This window comes from Epinephelus fuscoguttatus, linkage group LG19 (assembly GCF_011397635.1).
Source record: "Epinephelus fuscoguttatus linkage group LG19, E.fuscoguttatus.final_Chr_v1".
NCBI classification, from domain to species: Eukaryota; Metazoa; Chordata; class Actinopteri; order Perciformes; family Serranidae; genus Epinephelus; species Epinephelus fuscoguttatus.
This window is the reverse complement of record NC_064770.1, coordinates 3,242,150-3,260,225: the sequence shown is the minus strand read 5'-3', so window position 1 is coordinate 3,260,225 and position 18,076 is coordinate 3,242,150. Positions and strand designations below refer to the sequence as shown.

The following is an 18,076-nucleotide window of genomic DNA, read 5'->3' as shown; positions in this document are numbered from 1 at the left end:
GCAGGTTTCAGGCGTCCCAGAAAATACACGCCTCGTATATTTGTGATGGAGCGGCACATTGCACAGAGCAGATCGAGTTCTCTGCTAACAGGCACTGTATGTGAAATGTAGATACAGTATAATGATAAGGATGAATTTTTAATAACTAAAACACAGCCACTAATCTTTGATCCATGCCGTTCATAAGTGGACTTTCAACAGCATTAACTTTGTCTGTAGGCGATAGCACAACACAAGGGAAATAAAAGTACACACAATTAAATATGTTGCCTGTTCACTTACTTCCTTGATTTTGTTGTAGAACCACAAATATCAAGTAAAAAAGATTAAATCAACAAAATTTGCAAGTCTACAAAACCAGGGAGGCAAAATGCTCTGCTTTTGAAACACTCTCAGTGTGGTGTGAAGTTGCAGTCATGGCAGCAGCGGTACGGCGCAGCAGTGCTAGGTGGGGCTGCATGATTAATAATAAAAATTTTTAAAAAAAATCTTGATTCATATGTCCGTGCAATCTCATTTCTAAACGACAACGATTCACCTGCTTCTATTTCCCTTTGCATTCTCGCCATGCTGCATCATGTGTTGACTTATTTGGTGCGGAACAATCCCAGTTGCTATCAAGTGTTCCCTCTACCAATGGGACCCCCCCCCCCAAAAAAAAAATTTAATTTATGTTATTTACTTAGTTTATGTGCACTCCTTTGATTTTAAGTCAGTGTGAGAGCCTTAACTGTGTTTTCCTTTTGCTCAGCTGCATTTCCTCCTGTCTCAGAGAAATGAGAAACGACAAATGTCACTGACACAGGTGATGTTACTCGAGTTAACAACCCTTCATTACATCACTGTAAATGCAATAAAACCTCCCAGACAAGTGCAGTTTATCATTGTAATCCACTTAAAACCGAAGATAGACATGTTGACCCCAAAGTAGTCGAGCGGAAACTGACGGGCTTTCCCCCTTCCCTCTTAGGAATTAATAGGAAATGACACGTTGACTGTTTTTCAGCCACTTAATTCAAGACTAGTGTGTCATAATAATCAGTGTAGGCTCAGGATTGTAAAATGCTGTTCAGTGTTTTGGCATCCAATGAGCTTTCAAACTCAGGGATCTGTTTCCCAACCTGGATTTCCTGCATCGCATTTCATGTCTCACTTTGCATTTTTGCAATTCTTGGTCTGAACGCCCGCTCAGGACCCAAACTGCACTGTTCTCAGTTGGTCCGTAATTGCTAGCAGTGCTCCTGGACACACCTATCTAAAGCTCCTCATCTTCTACAGTCACCTAGAGTCCATGCAGTCGTCAGTCCAATGCAGGTCCAGTTACCAAACATTTCCGTCTCAGGTAGAAATAATAAATAGTAAGGCTGGGCAGGTCAGATTAAAGAGACCGGTGTGTATTTTCATACAGCTGAAGACAAGGGCTGCATACTAAAGCTCTAATGCCCCACAGATGGTTCCACTCACTTTTAGTCAACTACAGGACGTACCCTCTCTCCATCCTGGCTATATGATATGCTGAAGCTTGACCAGACCTCCGATATGTCTGCGTAGTCTTTGTGGGAGGATAGACTCTGCACAGGAATTCGTCAGGGATTTACCACGTCAGATAATAATCTGTATGTCAGTGTGCAGTCGGCGTTTCTCACTGATTCAGGTTGTTGAGAAAAATACAGAAATTATTAACCACTGACTCTTGCTGGAAAAGTTCAAAGTAGAGCAAACACTCTTTATATAAAAGGAACTGGTCTTAAGATATTTTCTGTCAACAAAAGTCTGCAGGAGAAAACAGTCTTTATTACAAGGGAATGCCTCAAGAAAATGAGTTTTCTTTCCAGACTCACTGTTGACATTTAACAGTCACAGAGACAGAGAAATCCAGCCAGAATAAACATCCTCTCTTTCCATGATTATGACTTGTGTTCCCCTTCTCCTGTAAAACCAGCAGCTGCAACAAGTTCGGGCAGGGTTTTTTTTATGGGATGTGCCCAATAACATTTTTGATAATGTTGAAAATCATAGGTTTAATACAATAAAAGCAGATGAGTAAGATTGGGAAATACTGCATCATGTCTGGAATCGGAAGATATAGCTATAGTTTACATGTAAAATAGCTAAAGGACGATAGACTGTGCTGAGTATTGTTTAAAGCCCAGCCTTTAATGGTGCTGGTTTTCTATTTAAACAGGATGACCATGGATTATACACCCCATCCACCATTCTCTCTCCAACCGATATGCTAAAGCTCAACTAGACCTCTCATAATGTCTTTGTAGACATTCTTGGAAGAGATACTTTATACAGCAATTCGTCAGGGATTTACTGCGTCAGATAATAATCTGCCTGTCAGAGTCTCCAATGTGCACACAAGAGAGCTCAAGCGTTTGGGAAAAATGTTGAAATCATTATCAGGTTTGATTTAATTGCCACCCACCATGCTACTGTAGGTCAATTTAAAGGAATAGTCTGCTTTAAAACATTAAAGTAAAGCAACTTCCTTTTGGCTTGTGACAGTGTATACTGTATGTCCAACACCTATACCTAACACACAGCCATGTAAGAGAAGGAATGATGAATTAATGTGTCTTTTGAGTGCTGCTGGTGCTTAAAAACAGTGACCAGAAAATGTTAAAGTATCCAGAGGGCATTAGACAAAAAAAAAAATACTAGAGAAAAAAAATGTGTTCAGACCATTCATCATTTTGTGACCCCTCAAATTGATTTTGTGTCCACTGAGACCCAAAGGTCAGGAACCAATTGTTTAAAAGGAAACACATGATGGAGTGTGGCGTAACATATGATATAGAGGTCATTGCGTTTAGGGATGACAGTTTCGGTTTATTTAGCTTTTGATAACCTGACACCCATTAACCGGTAACTAACCAGTTTTATAATTAAAAAAAAGGAAAAGAAAAGCGCAAAATGGAGTGTAATAAAAGAGGCCTTTCCTCTCAGTCCGGCCTCCCATTGATTTAGTGAGCTTTATTAGAGGTAGTTAAATTTTTATGTTTTGTGACTTTTATTTCATTTTCAATCAGCTTTGCTGTCGGACAGCCGGCTCACTGCATTAACATGTGAAAATGTAGTGCCTACTGCCGACCCCGACTCAACTAGTTAGCTAACATAAACCCTGGCCACTCTGCACTGTGCATCACCTGGGTTAGTTGCAAGCCAGCAAGTGATGCCACTTATTTGCGATTACCACTACGGAAATATGGTGACCATCAAAACCTCTTTATCATTGTTAACCAATGATTGTTAGCACCACTAGTCGCGCTGACATCGCTAGTGATGCTAACAGAGCTAATGGTGATAACATTGACTTAGTTAACAGCTTTAAAGTGGTTTTATCAGGGTGACCTAGAGGGAGACTAGATATGGGCACAATGTTTCCACAGCCACACTGTTGGGTCGGGACACCAGCGTTACTAGCAGTTATCACCCGAATAAGCGGCGTTGTTAACTAGCTCCCACCAGACACAGGTGATGCACAGTGCAGTAAACTGAGGCATAACAAATTAACCTATAGGCAAACATGCATGACTGGTCAAACATATTCTCTGAGGTTAACCCATTAATGGTTAATCGTTGACATCCTGAATTGCAATGAAAAGGCCTATAGTGTGGTAAATAGTGATTTATACTACTATTAGAACTATATATTTGTCACATTCTGAATGTTGACCTGTATCTAACCATAAATTCAGCCTTTTTTAATAAGCAAATTGCAGTCACCTAACTTAAAGGATAGGTTCACTTTTTGTCAAGTCTGTCTTAAAACAATAGTAAGGGGGGCCATATGTAAATTGAAACGGCGTTTGCTTGATGTAATAATTCCTCCTTGTCATACTGGCATTTATGAGAGCCCTTCCTAACGAGCTTCCAGTAGGAAAGATGGCAGACAAAAGCCAAAGTCCTTGATCCTTGCAATGATGTATTTCAAATTTGCCTGAAATTAATATGATGATTAAGTAGTCTGGGTTCATCAAATCAAGGCAGTATCAATATCCTCACTTGTATTTTGAGAAGCTACAAATTATAATCAGCAACAAAATAAGCCTGAAAAGCTGGAAATCAGAACTGAAGTACAGAGTGTTGTTGCATAGAGAAGATACACCATGTTATACAGCTGCATTGGTGTGAACTGGCAGGTTTGTAGAATGTTGCAGAACGGCACACTGCAAGCAGTTGCCTGTTTCAGCTCATCTTGATGCAAATCTTTGGTCTGAACTGGGCTTAAGACTGAAGCACTCAACAGCTGAGTCATGATAATGTAAAAATATCCAGTATTTGGCTTTTTCCTTTATAAGAATTTAGACTATGTTTTACAGTAAAAATTTCAGCTTGCACTGCAGTGCTGGTGAAGCCTTCTGGTGCTGTTTTACTTCCATCTAAACAGGATGACCTTAGATTATAAACACCTTTCCACTTTGTATAAATCTGGGAGAAGGTCTGAAGTTTTGTCATCAGACTTTTATTTCCTCTTTTTTAATAACTGTCTGGTCACATCCGTTTCTCTCTTCACTTTTGCATTACAGTGCAGGCTGTTAAAGGGCATCTGCAGCGTCTCCAATGCACTGTGCTCTTTACAATGGAGGTCACAGAAGTGTCACGTATTTGAAATGGCTGAACGCTAATATAGTTGATTACATGGTGAAAGGTCTGTTTTGGTCGATGAATGTGGATACCACAGAGTGCACCAAAGTTCACATTTACATCCCGACTTCGTTTTATTAAACAGAACACTCCATTCATTCAATCAAATCTGCTGAACTCACAAAAGTTTTAGTCCTTCAGTCGGGCTTCACTGACTTTTAATGAAAAACTGTACTTATAACTTTGATTGCTCAACAGTGTCCAATTTAGGCTATTAAGTTTAATTTCGAGCTTGTAAACAGTATAACTTGGTCTACTGCTCTTCTGTTGTTAAGCCACTAATCACGCTGGAGCCTTGAATAACTGTTGTTTACCAAGTTCACCAACAGTATGCTAATCTGTACAGACACATAATTATCTCTTAAGACTTCTTGCTATCTCTTGGCTCCTCTGTTCCTTGAATTTCCTCAGACGCAACTTTTTGGTCAGGCTTAATTGTCTTGTCATTTGGACTAATTTGATTTAAATGAGATTGTGCTGATGGAACGGGTCATGCCTCAGTTCAACCATTCATCATGTACTTTATTCTATTATAATAAGACAAAAAAACACTTTCATAACAGACAAATTATTCATCCATGTTGTTTTATGTAATGCTATTAGATTGGGCCAGTCTGTCTGGCTCTCTCCCCGTAGGAAGATAGGCAGGAGAGACAGCAGAACACTTAGTACAGAGGGGCTTTGTTAAGGTAACACACACATCTAAGCGTGCATCCATGTGCACGCAGACACACAGACTTCTCAGCACCTGGCGGCAGGCAGTCCCACTCCGTTAGGGGTAAAACACAGAAATTAAACGCTGCGTGCTTGTGGTTTTTAATTTAGCGTGCTGACAGCCATCCAATAGTCCTGTGGTGACAGTGGATAACTTTACGACCCTGGTGAGCACAGCCTGGGACAAGGACCAGGACAGACACCCACTTCAGCTTCAACCCCGACACACACACACACACACACACACACTTAATCGAAAATTGAATCTGGAAGGACTGAATTACTACTGCAGATGTTCGCCGTTTGATCAATCATTTCCAGCTCTCATTGGGGGGACATAATGGAGCTATTGATCATGTAGTGAAAACCTTTCTGTGGTGAAATAATAATAATATTGTCAAAAATAAAAATTTAAACAGTTACTCACACACAATATGCCAAGTCTGTATCGGCTGCTGCGGTCTCTGTAATTGCCTGTTTTAGAACCAAATACCCACTTTCCTGGACAATATCAATAGCAGCCACATACACACACACACACACACACACACACACACACACACACACAGACACACACAAGAACATTGTGTGTGCAACACGTTCCACTTCACCATTGTGCTGACTGCCTGTTAAGTAGTGCTGACTGCATAGTATTTGAAATGGGTGTTCTCTACTTCGAATCCTCAGAGTGAAAGGTGGACATGTATGTGAAGATTTTATGGTTAAGGAAGCATCTCCTGGATCAGATTACCATAGTTCCATTACGAGCTGATGAGTGATGAAAACAGATCTGACTGTGTCTTTGCTCAGTGAAAGCTTGGTGTCTTTGCTATTGATTGGCTAAACCCTGTCCTGAGTTGCCAATATTGACATGCTGTCAAGTGTCTCACTGCCATTTGGCTGCGCTCACGATGACCTTGGTGGTGGTTTGAGCTAAACATCACTGTGCTGTGAGGAGTAAAACACTGTTCAGACCAACATTAGCAATGCGTAAAAAGCAATGTGGCTTCCTCATTCATTTCAACGACACCATCATGTTGGCACAGCATGTGCAGTGACACAGAGGGCCCTGTAAAACAAAGTTCGGTCATTGTAATCAAATATATATAATGATAATCACCTTACAGCCAGCTGGCCAATCTGACCTCTGATATGGTGCCGGCTGGAGCCCATAACATTTTCTAATTCATGATGAAAGTCTATTTTTGTCACCTGGCATAGGCTCCTGCCCCTTGTGACTCCTAACAGGATAAGCAGTTATGGAAAATGAATGAAATGAATGAATTTACTTTGAGCGTAAATAAGGGACTAGAGTGTATTCAAAATTAGGCGTTAATTTATCAGTTTGGCCCGTCCATCAGCGCCAATAGAACCTTATATAAACTATCGTTAATGGTAGAATGGGGCTCCGATAGTGGCCGATGGCTGTATCCTCGACTGGTCAGGTGAGTATAGCCATGATCTTTTTGCATAGAGTACCCCACAGGCAAAGTTTGAGACCAGGAGGGGCCGGCACTCAGTGTTTCCCAGCCATAAATGCTCAACAACCTCCCAATCTCATTTCTCACTGTACATAAGACATAATTTTCTCAGAAAGCAATTATCCATGCATTTTTCTGGTGATAAAGAATGTGACCTTGTCCTGAGAACAGCTAATTTTACCACAAGGCTGTTTTTCGCGTTTATGTTATAACAGACTTACTTTCAGCCGATTTTCCCCCACTGTATTTGTCTCTCGAAGCTGTTCTGTGATTATCTGCTTTGCTCGATTCTTACAATTTCAATATTGTTCTTACAATGTTCAAGTGCAGCTGGGAAATAAAGTCCCACATAAAAACGATTTTATTCTGTGTCCTGTCATTTATGAGCAGGCCACATTTAAGCTTTTTGTAGACCTACACGATACAAGGATAAGAAACTATCTACCTTTACTTACCAATTTGGAGTCGGCCTACTCTCTTCCAAATAATAGAGCCACGTAATTATCCATTGATTAATTCAATTGCACAGTTTGATCCTCCGAAAGCTCCTCCTAAAACCAGCCTGGTACCATGGGCACCAATTCCTGGCTTCGGGCGACCATCCAGGTGTTATCGGACAGTTAATCGGCTAACGTTTTTTTTCCTGCTCCATTCTATCGTTATCATATCGGCCATTAAAAATCCACTATCAGTCGACCTATATTCAAAAGCATCAGAATAGAACCATCAGGAAAAAAACATCCGACCTGTGCGGACCTGCTGCGACTGGATTTGCCTTGTTTATTCGTTTTATCTGGTAAATATTATTGAAGCAAAAATTGGCCCCTGGGCAAAGCAAGTTGAGGATCCCTGATATACTGTAACTTAAAACCAGAGTAATTATCTTACATATTAATTGCCAGGACAAAGAAGAAAATAACTGCTGCAGTGAAAGCTTTCCAAAGTTTTAATATCCTTTCCCATAGAAATATGATAGTATACACTGTGCAGTATTTGGCATTCGATAAGCCTTGAAATAACTAGATGTATTATTCAAACTGAGCTTATCACCTGTGGCAACACACCTGAACCGTTGTTTGTTTTAGTGCACTGCTGTTGTTGGCCTGAATGTAGTTAAATCCAACTTTTGAGTGAGATTTTGGTCTTTGCATTTACAGGAATCTGCACATAAAGCTGCCTGATGATATGAGAACATTTGCAAGCATGGCCTAAATTACAAACAGACACAAATACACATGAATGTACATGTAAAAGAATGTGTATTGGCAGAAAGAAACGCATGGTGTGGTCCATGTGCTTTCCTTTATGATTCTGAATATAGAAGTGCAAATATATGGATAAAGGGAAGTACAGCATCAGGATGGCCTTGAAAGTACTTGGTCTTTAGGTGCTGGATATGTGGCTGTTCCATTGCCGCATGGTGGTGACAGTGTGTGTTGATGACAACCACATGCAATGCCAGGACTCTATGTGGCTCCGTTAATGTGTGTGTGTTTTATGGAAGCTCAAGCTAAGTGGATTGTGGTCTGGGCTCAGTGGACATTTTGCTAATAGGCTCTGACAGTGAGCTGCATTAATTCGATGTGATGACACGTGTCTCCAAATTAATACTCACTGATGTGTTTGTATGCGTATGTGAGTGAGTTTTCTGAATGACAACATACAGAAAACGGATCATATGAAGTCATGCGTTGGACTGTTGCAAAGGAAAGATTTGCTGTTCTGCTGGAATATTGTGAATGGTTACCAGGCAGGCTGTTCTACTGTGTACAGCACTTTGGAGAGTTGTAAATCTTTGTCATTTGGGAACCATAGGCTGTACATACTGTAGCCTTTTTTATGTGTCTGTGGCATCTGGAGCACACACTCAGTCACCCAGTCTCCATGAATGACTCACGGATGAGTGTTTCTTCGTTCGCTGGATCACTGTGGTACGATGTTTGTATCCCGGCACATCCTTTCTCCGTAGGGAGGCAAACGCATCTGTGATTCCCCACCCACACACTTCATTCACTGTGTATACCTGCCTACCTGTCTCTCCCTATCTTGCTCACACTCTGCCAAATACTGCACACTCCCAGGTTCCCACAGAGGCAGGCAGCAGGCAGGCATGCCCATTGCCAGTCCCTGTCCTCCTCTGAGAGCGGCTGACGTCACCGCTCTTCTCCCAGGTGACCCTGTGAGACGCATCAACACTTCCAAACACCAGTATGATTTTTCACATCACACCAGTAGCTAAGGAAGAAACTGTGTGTGTACTGTATGCGCACACACAACTGTGTTTATGTTTGAAAAACATAGGAGAGAGAGAGGGATGCTAATGATCAGTGGTTGGCAGATGGTAGAGTGATGTAGCGAGGACTGATATTACTGCCCACTTAAACTCATCTGCTGTTACTCCAACCCCCAACACTACTCCAAGGCTGGACTCATCCACAGGCTCTCCCTCTCTCGCGCACCCAAAGGCGCTCGCTCCCATACACACTCTTTCAGACACACGGAACTCTATACAAACATCAGCCTGGATTAATAATTGTAAGTGTACACCCTTTTGTTTGTTTCAACAGCATTCTTCCAGTGTTATTACAGGAGATGTGATATGTCTTTCTTAGGTTGGAGACGGCACAGTTGTTGTTGGTTACTCATAGACTCATAGAGAGGTCTATTGTCTTGTCATCGCTGATATCATGCTGTCAGGGTAAGGAGTTCAGTGATCGCATCTTTTGTCATGGCAATAAAATGAGTCTCATTTACAGTTTGTTGGTGTTGTTGGGCTGAGTAACAGATCTGGAGACAGAACCTGGGGGGGCGTGCCATGCGATCTCATAACACAACCTGATGTTTTTCTCTGTGTGTACATCACATCAGTGTAGTAACCAGGACAGAAAGTGTGTGCTTGTGTGTGTGTGCTTGTGTGTGATTTATGATGGCAGCTCAGTTTATGGAATTATGAAGTGTTCAGTAATAAAGTTAAAGCTTTTATGGAGTCTGTAGAGTCTCATAATTAGCATATTGGTCTGGAGTCAGACAGGGATTTGCAGCAGAGGCAAACACTCACAGCTCTTGGGTTTCATTTAGGTGTGAAGCTTGAGGATATTTCTTCAGTGTGACACTTGTTTTGCATTTCACGTATCATTTCTTTCGGCAGTTTGTGGGCCATATTTCTAAGTTGCAGTATTTATTTTAGAACCTAAAGAAATCATAATTCAGTCAGATATTACATGATTAAAGGGATACTTTGTCAAATGTGTAAATGAACTTCCCTCCATCTTACCAGTGCCCAGATCTCCCTGCTCATGTCTCAGCTCAATTCCATTCGTATCCTCCGTAGAGCCGGGGAAAATCCATTTGGCTTTTAGCTGGTTTAAGGGCAGTTGTTTGAACAAAAGATTGTACTTCCACATTTTCACATGCCGACCACCGCAGACACAAAGAGTATAATAGCAGCAGATTGAGAGAGAGACCCCCAACTCTCTCTCAAATTTGGACAGAACTCAGATCAAATTGTATAACAGAAACATATTTTAGTGCACTTTTTGGCTGTTACAGGAGAATTTGTGAACAAGAAGCAGACGCCATACTGTTACTGTTACTGAAAATACAGAGATCAAATCGCATAACTACGAACTACTAAAATATAACCCAAGATTCTTTTACTGCAATGCCTATTTCTTTCATATTTTATCTTATCCGTAATTTGAGATTGTTTATTACCAGCTGGCCGCCATATTGCTTCCTGTGTCAGAACAGCCAGGCTGCATTACATCACCCAGCAGGAGCTAAAACGAATGCCTGTGGTCATATAGCACCAATTTCAAAAGTATTTGCATCTTTCTTTTGCATATACAGCAGTGGGTGGGACTTGCTTTAAAACATATTGTGATATATTGCGATTTGTTACCGTTTTTCAACTGTAAACTGGAAAGCTTGGTCAACATCTGTTTTATCTAATAAGATGAAGTTTTCAGTATATTCATCTCACTTCAGCCATTTTTTGCTGCAGCAAAATGTATCTATTGGACTGAAAAAACAATTGATTATTAGATTTAAGTAGGCTGCATAAATATCAATAATTGATATAATAAAAACCGATACTTGGCACTGTGTGACGATACGATATTACCACACAGAAACATTGTGATACTATGCTGTATTTTCCCCACTCCTGTATATACAGCCCAGTTTTATGAAAAGACTCTTTTCAGCTGTAAAATACTTCTTTAACTACAGAGGGTACAGGTGATGACTGATGATCAAATTACTGCATACTTTAGTTTTTGTTGAGCAAGTTAGTGAGCACACCACACACACTTCCACAAGCCCTCCCAACTGTATAGTGACTGAGGATCTTTGATCAGATACCCTGTCTCTGTAGCCTGATGATGCATTAAATTACCCCTAACATGACTCAGTGCCGTTTATCTTACCCCATCCAAAAGCAAACAGTGCATAGGTTTCCAAAACTCCTAAATATCTGCATCAGTGAAACACAGTTTTCATGGTTTGCAATGACAGAAATGATTAAAATCAGCCCGCGGGTTGCATTGTGATGATGTATGCTGTCAGAAGTTAGTCAGCGAAATTAAATGTACCACAGAGTACCGCAAATAACTTGTGTAAATGATGTGCCGCTCTAAGGGATGTTATTCCTCACGTCTGTGTGTGTTTACACTGATCTTTTGAGTCCCTAATTAAAAGCTATGTATGAGGATGTGTTCTCTTAAGTGAGAGGCTGAAAGGCGTGAAAGCTTATTTACCGCCATGCTGCACTGTGGGGACTAGTTAAAGGTGCTGACAGTGGCTCTTACTGCTCCAAATACTGTAACACACTCACACACACCTACACACACAGACAGATAGAGATAGATAGTTCACAGCTGCCCTGTCTCAGGAGATAGAGGGAGAACACATGACTCTCCTCAACAAGACCACTCCCTACCTTATCCATAGTTACAAACTAACAGCAAGAATTGAAAAGATTTGAAATATATGCAAATAAGGAGTGACAGATTTTTATATTTACTAATTATCAAAGCCACTTGCATGATGGCAAATTTAACAATGTCATTAGCAGCGTGGTGTCCCAGCTCTGGCAAAGTTGCAGCCTGCTTTCTGGGATACACAAAGTGCTGAATCTCTGTTAAGCCAGTATATTTGGACCAGCATGAACTGAAAATGCATTGTCTCCTGACTATTAGTCTAAATTTTTCCCCTCGCATGGTCAGCTGTTGCAAAGCCAGAGCCATGCACATGTTTTTTATTTCTCTGGGCACAATGCAGCAGAATACCTCTCATTAAGTGTAGCTGACCATTACCACATGGAGGTGAGGTTAAGAGGGGTTGGCATAACTCTTCTGCTACTGCTCAACCAGATCCTGTAAAATGTGAATGGCTTCTAAGAAAAAAGGAGCCCAATGTTTGAATATGAAATTCGCAAAAACATGACTGTAGCAAGACAAAACAGCCTCTGCTTTTACAGGCTTGGAAGGGACGAAGAGAAATTAGTTCAGTCGGGGAGGTTATGTTGTTCTTTGAAATTGCTCTCTTCACATTGTGAAATGACTATAAAAACTCTGAAGAGCACAGTTTGAACTAGAAGGGCGCTCACAGAGTGAGAGCCCTGTTTCGTAATGTTGCAAAGGGTAAAATAATTTGTGTATCTGCTTTGTGATTCGCAGCCGCTCCAAAATATAATGATTTGTTGCTTGGCCTGTGCTGCACCCTTCCAACAAGTTTCATGAAAACTAAGCCAGTGGTTTTTCCGTAATCCTACTGACAAACAGACAAACAAACCAAACTGAGACCATAATCACCTCGGTGGAGGTATAACTCCCTTTTTAGAACAATATCAGTATACAGTGCTGTTGTTTCCAGTTTGAAATGAAGCCTCCCCCACCGTCTGTTGTCATCAAGCAGGATGGCAGAAAGCATGGAGTCACTTATGCTATTTCCTCTAATTACGCCCTCTTCACACACAGTGTTAGGGTCAGCGGGCAGAGGGCTAATTGAACCTTAAGATAGCTCAGAAGAAATGTGCTACTAGTTTACTCCCACCACAGTCTGTCACTGGCATGAGCAGCACATCCTGAGTGGCTGTTGTGGTTTCATTATGAAACTGGCATTCCTTTTGAATGTTTGCTGGCAGTCAGATATTTCTCTCACCAGAGGCTCTTTGTTAAGGATCCAGACAGAAACAGTCATCTGTCAATAGTCTGCTGGGTAGTTTCTAAAAGAGGTAGACAGAGGAATTCACAAAAAAAGTGTGGGGGTTTTCTTATACTATACCTACTGTATCTTTTATGAAGTTGTTTTTGGCATGAGCTGTACTGTCTTTAATAACTTCCAGAAACGGGAAAATGTAATTAATTCATGCAATGGCAATTAAATGCTGCATTTTATTACTGTGGATTATGGCATGTGGATGTAACCTATAAACTACTATTTAATAGAAATTCTCCAGAGAAAGATAAATAGAAATATGACAACACACATGTAAAGGTGACATATTCATGTAGGTGAATCACATAACAGTTTTAATATCTTCATCTCATTTGATGAACTTTTAATACAGTGAGCAATGTATGAATATACTGCTACAGTATCACAGTTCAAGGCCGTAATTACCTAATCACCATTTTCAATCTACACTTTCTGACACCCAACTCTCAAGGAGGGTCCCTAGATGACCATTTTAGAGCATTTTGAAACAAAAAACTGAAAGAAACAAGGATTAAGGGTTTTCAATGTTTAATGACTGAGTGCCATTTTAGGAGCCGACATTTGATTGAGGACCACACAGAGAAGTGCACACACTGACATTTTTATGACATACAATAATATGACTTTTATGACAAACTAACACTAGGGTTGTAACAGTATGAGGTTTTCACGGTATGATAACCGTCTCAGAAAGTATTGAGGTTTCACAGTATCACAGCAGTAAAAAATTTATATAATTATCAGTCAGAATGACCCTTAAAGGAATGAAAATGGAAGGTTTATTGCTGATAGAACAAACATTTCATTACTATAACTGATACTTGAAACCATTTTGTCAATGGAAGTTTGTGTAAAAAGTCTCTCCCTAGTAAATAACTAAAGTAAAGGGGAAATTCAACGTCCAGTTGAATTTTTTTTTCTTCCAATATTGTAGATAGGGAAATGTACACAGTATGATAACCGTAAACTTTCATATCACAGTATATTGCTGAAACCCAGCTAACACTTGACAAAATCTATAGTTGACAGTGATATAGCCTACGTAACACTCCTAATACATTGTAGTTTTACACTTTGTAATACAAAGTAGTGTCTCAGCAAGACAACACAGTGTTTGACTGCTTCTGTAGGGCTACGGCAACACTACTTGCACAAACCACACGCAGAACTGCAGAACACCATAACACTAGATCTGGCAGTAATTAAATAAATGACTATTTGTGGAGTGCATTTACAATTATAATTACATTTGCTAATGATTATTTCAGATGACTTTGCATGCTTTCCCTTTTATTCAGCATCATACTTAAGTTTTGTCATGTCGCCAAGCTAGTTTGCTGTCTCTCTTAAGTAGCTGTCCATTATTGACTCACTCAACAGCAGCATTTGGCACTTCAAAATAAAAGTTCTGTGCAGGAAATTAATTGTACTTCAAAATAAAGTGTGTTTTTTACAAACTTGACACATTCTTGAGTCACTTGCGGTCTACACAGAAGGGAGCCGCAACCCACCAGGTGGGAACCACTGCCTTAGCCCACTGCCAGGTGATTCTTTGAGAAGGAAACTGGTAAAACATGTTGCAGTATGACCAGGAGGGACACGACTCGCGACAGTATTTTGAATTTGAGTGCAGTAACTGTTTTGGCCACATTCTTACATACAGTGCCTTTAAGCCGGTGAAAACACTGAAAAATCAGTGTTTAAGATGAGGTGCAGCTCATCACAGATTGGCTTCTAATTATAGTGGTTGATGCAAAATGTGAATGGCCCTATCTAGAGCCAGTGCTTGGTTTGTCCACGTTGAGCCACTGTAGAAACATCTCCATAAACAAGGAGCCACTCCCTATGTAGATATAAACAGCTCATTCTAAGGCAAGGAAATCAGAACAGTTTTGGATTACACACTAAGAGAAAATGTACTGATTACATTATATTCCATTAGTGCCAATATATATACTCCTAAATCCTACACACTAGACCTTTAAGAGGTCATAAGGATCCTACTGTTTGGTTTTGGACTCTTTGCAAAACAATGCAGTGTCAATGTTAGTGATTTTGGTATCAATCTGACCAAAAAGAAGTGCAGATGTCAGACATGAATGCAAAGTTATTTTGCTATTTTCACAATCTTAACGCATCACAGGTGTTTTTTCTGTAACATTGTACTGATTTATTAGTTATTGTTGAAACACAATCCTCCTTGTAGCTCACATCACTGTTATGTATCGTAACTGTGTCTAAATCTCTGACCCACTGTCAGTCACTATCTCCAAGGTTATCTTAGAAAAACTACCCCCTTCGCACCGGCTCAGATTTCCTTGAAGTCACTCCCCAACTAATGGATCTGCCTCAAACTGTGAGCAACACATAGTTCTCTTTTACAGCAGCCTTTCATCTTGACAATAACAGAAGTCTGATTTAGTGCAAACATGTGCTTGTGTAATTTGCAGTCAGGTATGTGTTTACTGTATTTGTTAAAGTTTGCTCAGAGCTCCTGTTGTGTGTTTCTTCTTGAACCTCCATCTGCTTCTCCTTCATTTCCTCCCATCTCTCCACCTCATCCCTCATTATTTCCTCCCTGTTTCAATCTGCACGTCCTTTTTAAAATTCCCTCATCCTCTGCCCATCTCTTGTTCCAGCGCTCACTTCTTTTCATCTCAGCCACACACCGTCCTCCCCGCCCAAAGTCCCAGTGCTGACACAGATGGGCGCTCTGCTAGTTCATGCTAGCTGACCCATAAGGTGAACCCCTCTGCCCCACCGGACGCTTCTGTTTGCAAACTGTGACAAAGTATCAGATTTACCCTTTTCTGTAGGTGCAGGTAGCGTGGAGGAACAGGGGATCTGGGCATGTTCCTCCATATTACCCGATCACACCCCCATCACACCCCTCTGTGCGCACATCCCTTGACACATGCCTGTTCGTGCTCCCACACACACACACTCACAGATGTACATTCCAGGAAAATCGGGTGAGTGAAACCCCTCTGTGGTTAGACTGCTGCTCTGAATTAAAGTCAGCCTATGTCATTGAAGGACAAAGCCTTATTAAATTAACTTAAGCGATTATTTGGCATTTGAAAGTCGCTCCGAGGCACAGAATTACACACACACAGATATCCTAATTAGCTAAATGAGTCATTAATTTTAGCAGAGCGTTATTAAGATAAAGTTAATGAAGGTAAGACTAATTAAGACATGATGAATCGACATGTCTGTTGCACTCATTAACACATTATCTACTGCCTCTCTGTTATCACTCTTATCTGCTTTTACTGCAGAATGGCGCCTGAAAATTAGACATTAAAGTGTCATCCAACTGGTTTATCTCAGAGATTGACATTAGCAGGGACTTCGAGGGAAGTTAGTTTCTTTAGCTTACCTCAGTACTTTTACAGATCATCATTATTTTTAGTCCATAACAATGTCTTACAGGCATGCAGGAAAAGGAGAGTGCAACTTGTTGCTTTAGATACATAACGTAACTAAAAAGATGCCAGCGGAAGCCTGGAAGTGCTGTTGCCAGAACATAACAAAAAGGTCCGAGCATTTTAGAACTCCCACTCAAGAAGGATGTACTTGAACTGGCTCTATTGGTGAGGTGATGGATACACTAGCTTGCTGATTGCTGTTGGTGTGAAGACTCTAATCTCATCAGGGTTTTGGAGGAAAACGACAACTGACTATTTTCACTTCATAAGCCTTGAGATAGATCAGTTTAAGTGAAAAGATATATTGTTTAAGAGTTAATTGGATTAAGGTAAGAGTTTGATGCAGCTAATGTTGCGGATTCCAGATATTAATAAACCTTTTACTGTGTGTATTGATAACCAGAAAGGACCTCTGTTGCAGTTGGGTAGGATTGAGTCTGTCAGGGTGGATCCTGAACTGGTACCCTCACTAAGACATTTTAGCTGATAAGTAGTTTGATAGGTAGCCAAAATGACCAGCATGTCTTTCTTCACCCTGAATTTATTCTGTTTTTGCATTGAGGGTTTTATTGTCTGCATTCTTTCTTGCTGTATTCGTATTTGTGCTGTAACTACATAGTCTCACAGAAATACATGAAATGGACATGACCTCTTTACCCTATGTCATGTGGTAGTGGGCAAAAAATGTGTTAAAATTACCTACTGGCAACTAGTGTTGGGCAAGCTACTTGGAAAAAGTGAGCTAAGCTACCAGCTACTCTACATCAAAATAAAATGTCACTAACATGATCATCATCATCATCAATAGGCTTATTGCACTTTCTTTCTTTCTTTCTTTCTTTCTTTCTTTCTTTCTTTCTTTCTTTCTTTCTTTGTACTTAATACATTTCTCTGTCTTGGCCTCATTCAAGGCTATCTGGCTATGTCAGTAATTCAGAAACAGAATTCCAAAATATATGTTTCAGTCAATGAAAACCTTTTTGGGGGGACATTTGAATATGAATATGAATATGAACATGTCCATGCAGTGTAGCCAATCAGAGGAAGAGCAAGGTGGGTCTTGTCAAGAAAAGCCAATAGTGAGGCAGCAAGCAGAATAAACTGCAGAATCAGTAAGTGATGTCATACTGTATGGAAGTACTTCCCTCGTCTATATGCCTTGGTGTAGCACTGGCGTCAGTTACATTACTTATCCTTAGTTTTATCCTTACATTTATTCAGACCTCTGTAGAAAAAAGTCTGCTGCATTTAAGTGCTTTCCCTGGGGAAAATAGCTTGTAATTTTTATGGACGCTACTGCGCTATTCGGTCAATTAAGTTTACTTCGTTATTGAAAAGTTATTTGACTCAGAAAGTTGTAACGCTGCCACTACAACACTGAGAAATGCAGTGAAGTTAGTAACGCCGCTACCTGAGTGACGCTGCTGCTCAACACTGCCGGCAACACAGAAATAATGGTAATGCAAAGTCTATTCTGAATAGTGGCAGTCTAGTTAATTTTAGGGAAATAAAAATACTTGGAAAGTTAAGGAAAAGATTGCGGTAAATGACGTTAACTTACGTGCTTTGTGTTGTTAC

General features: G+C 40.4%; 2 protein-coding genes across 4 annotated transcripts in view; both read left to right on the top strand.

Annotated features, from left to right (window-relative positions):
- Positions 1-18,076, top strand: part of LOC125878814 (TANK-binding kinase 1-binding protein 1-like) — a 276,535-nt gene that overhangs the window by 123,617 nt on the left and 134,842 nt on the right. The window lies entirely within an intron of this gene.
- The window catches only part of LOC125879524 (semaphorin-3ab-like), a 32,599-nt gene continuing 23,808 nt past the window's right edge, over positions 9,286-18,076 (top strand). The window contains exon 1 of the mRNA XM_049561467.1: positions 9,286-9,383. The gene's annotated coding sequence lies outside the window, so the exon portion shown is untranslated. The remainder of the gene's footprint in view (positions 9,384-18,076) is intronic.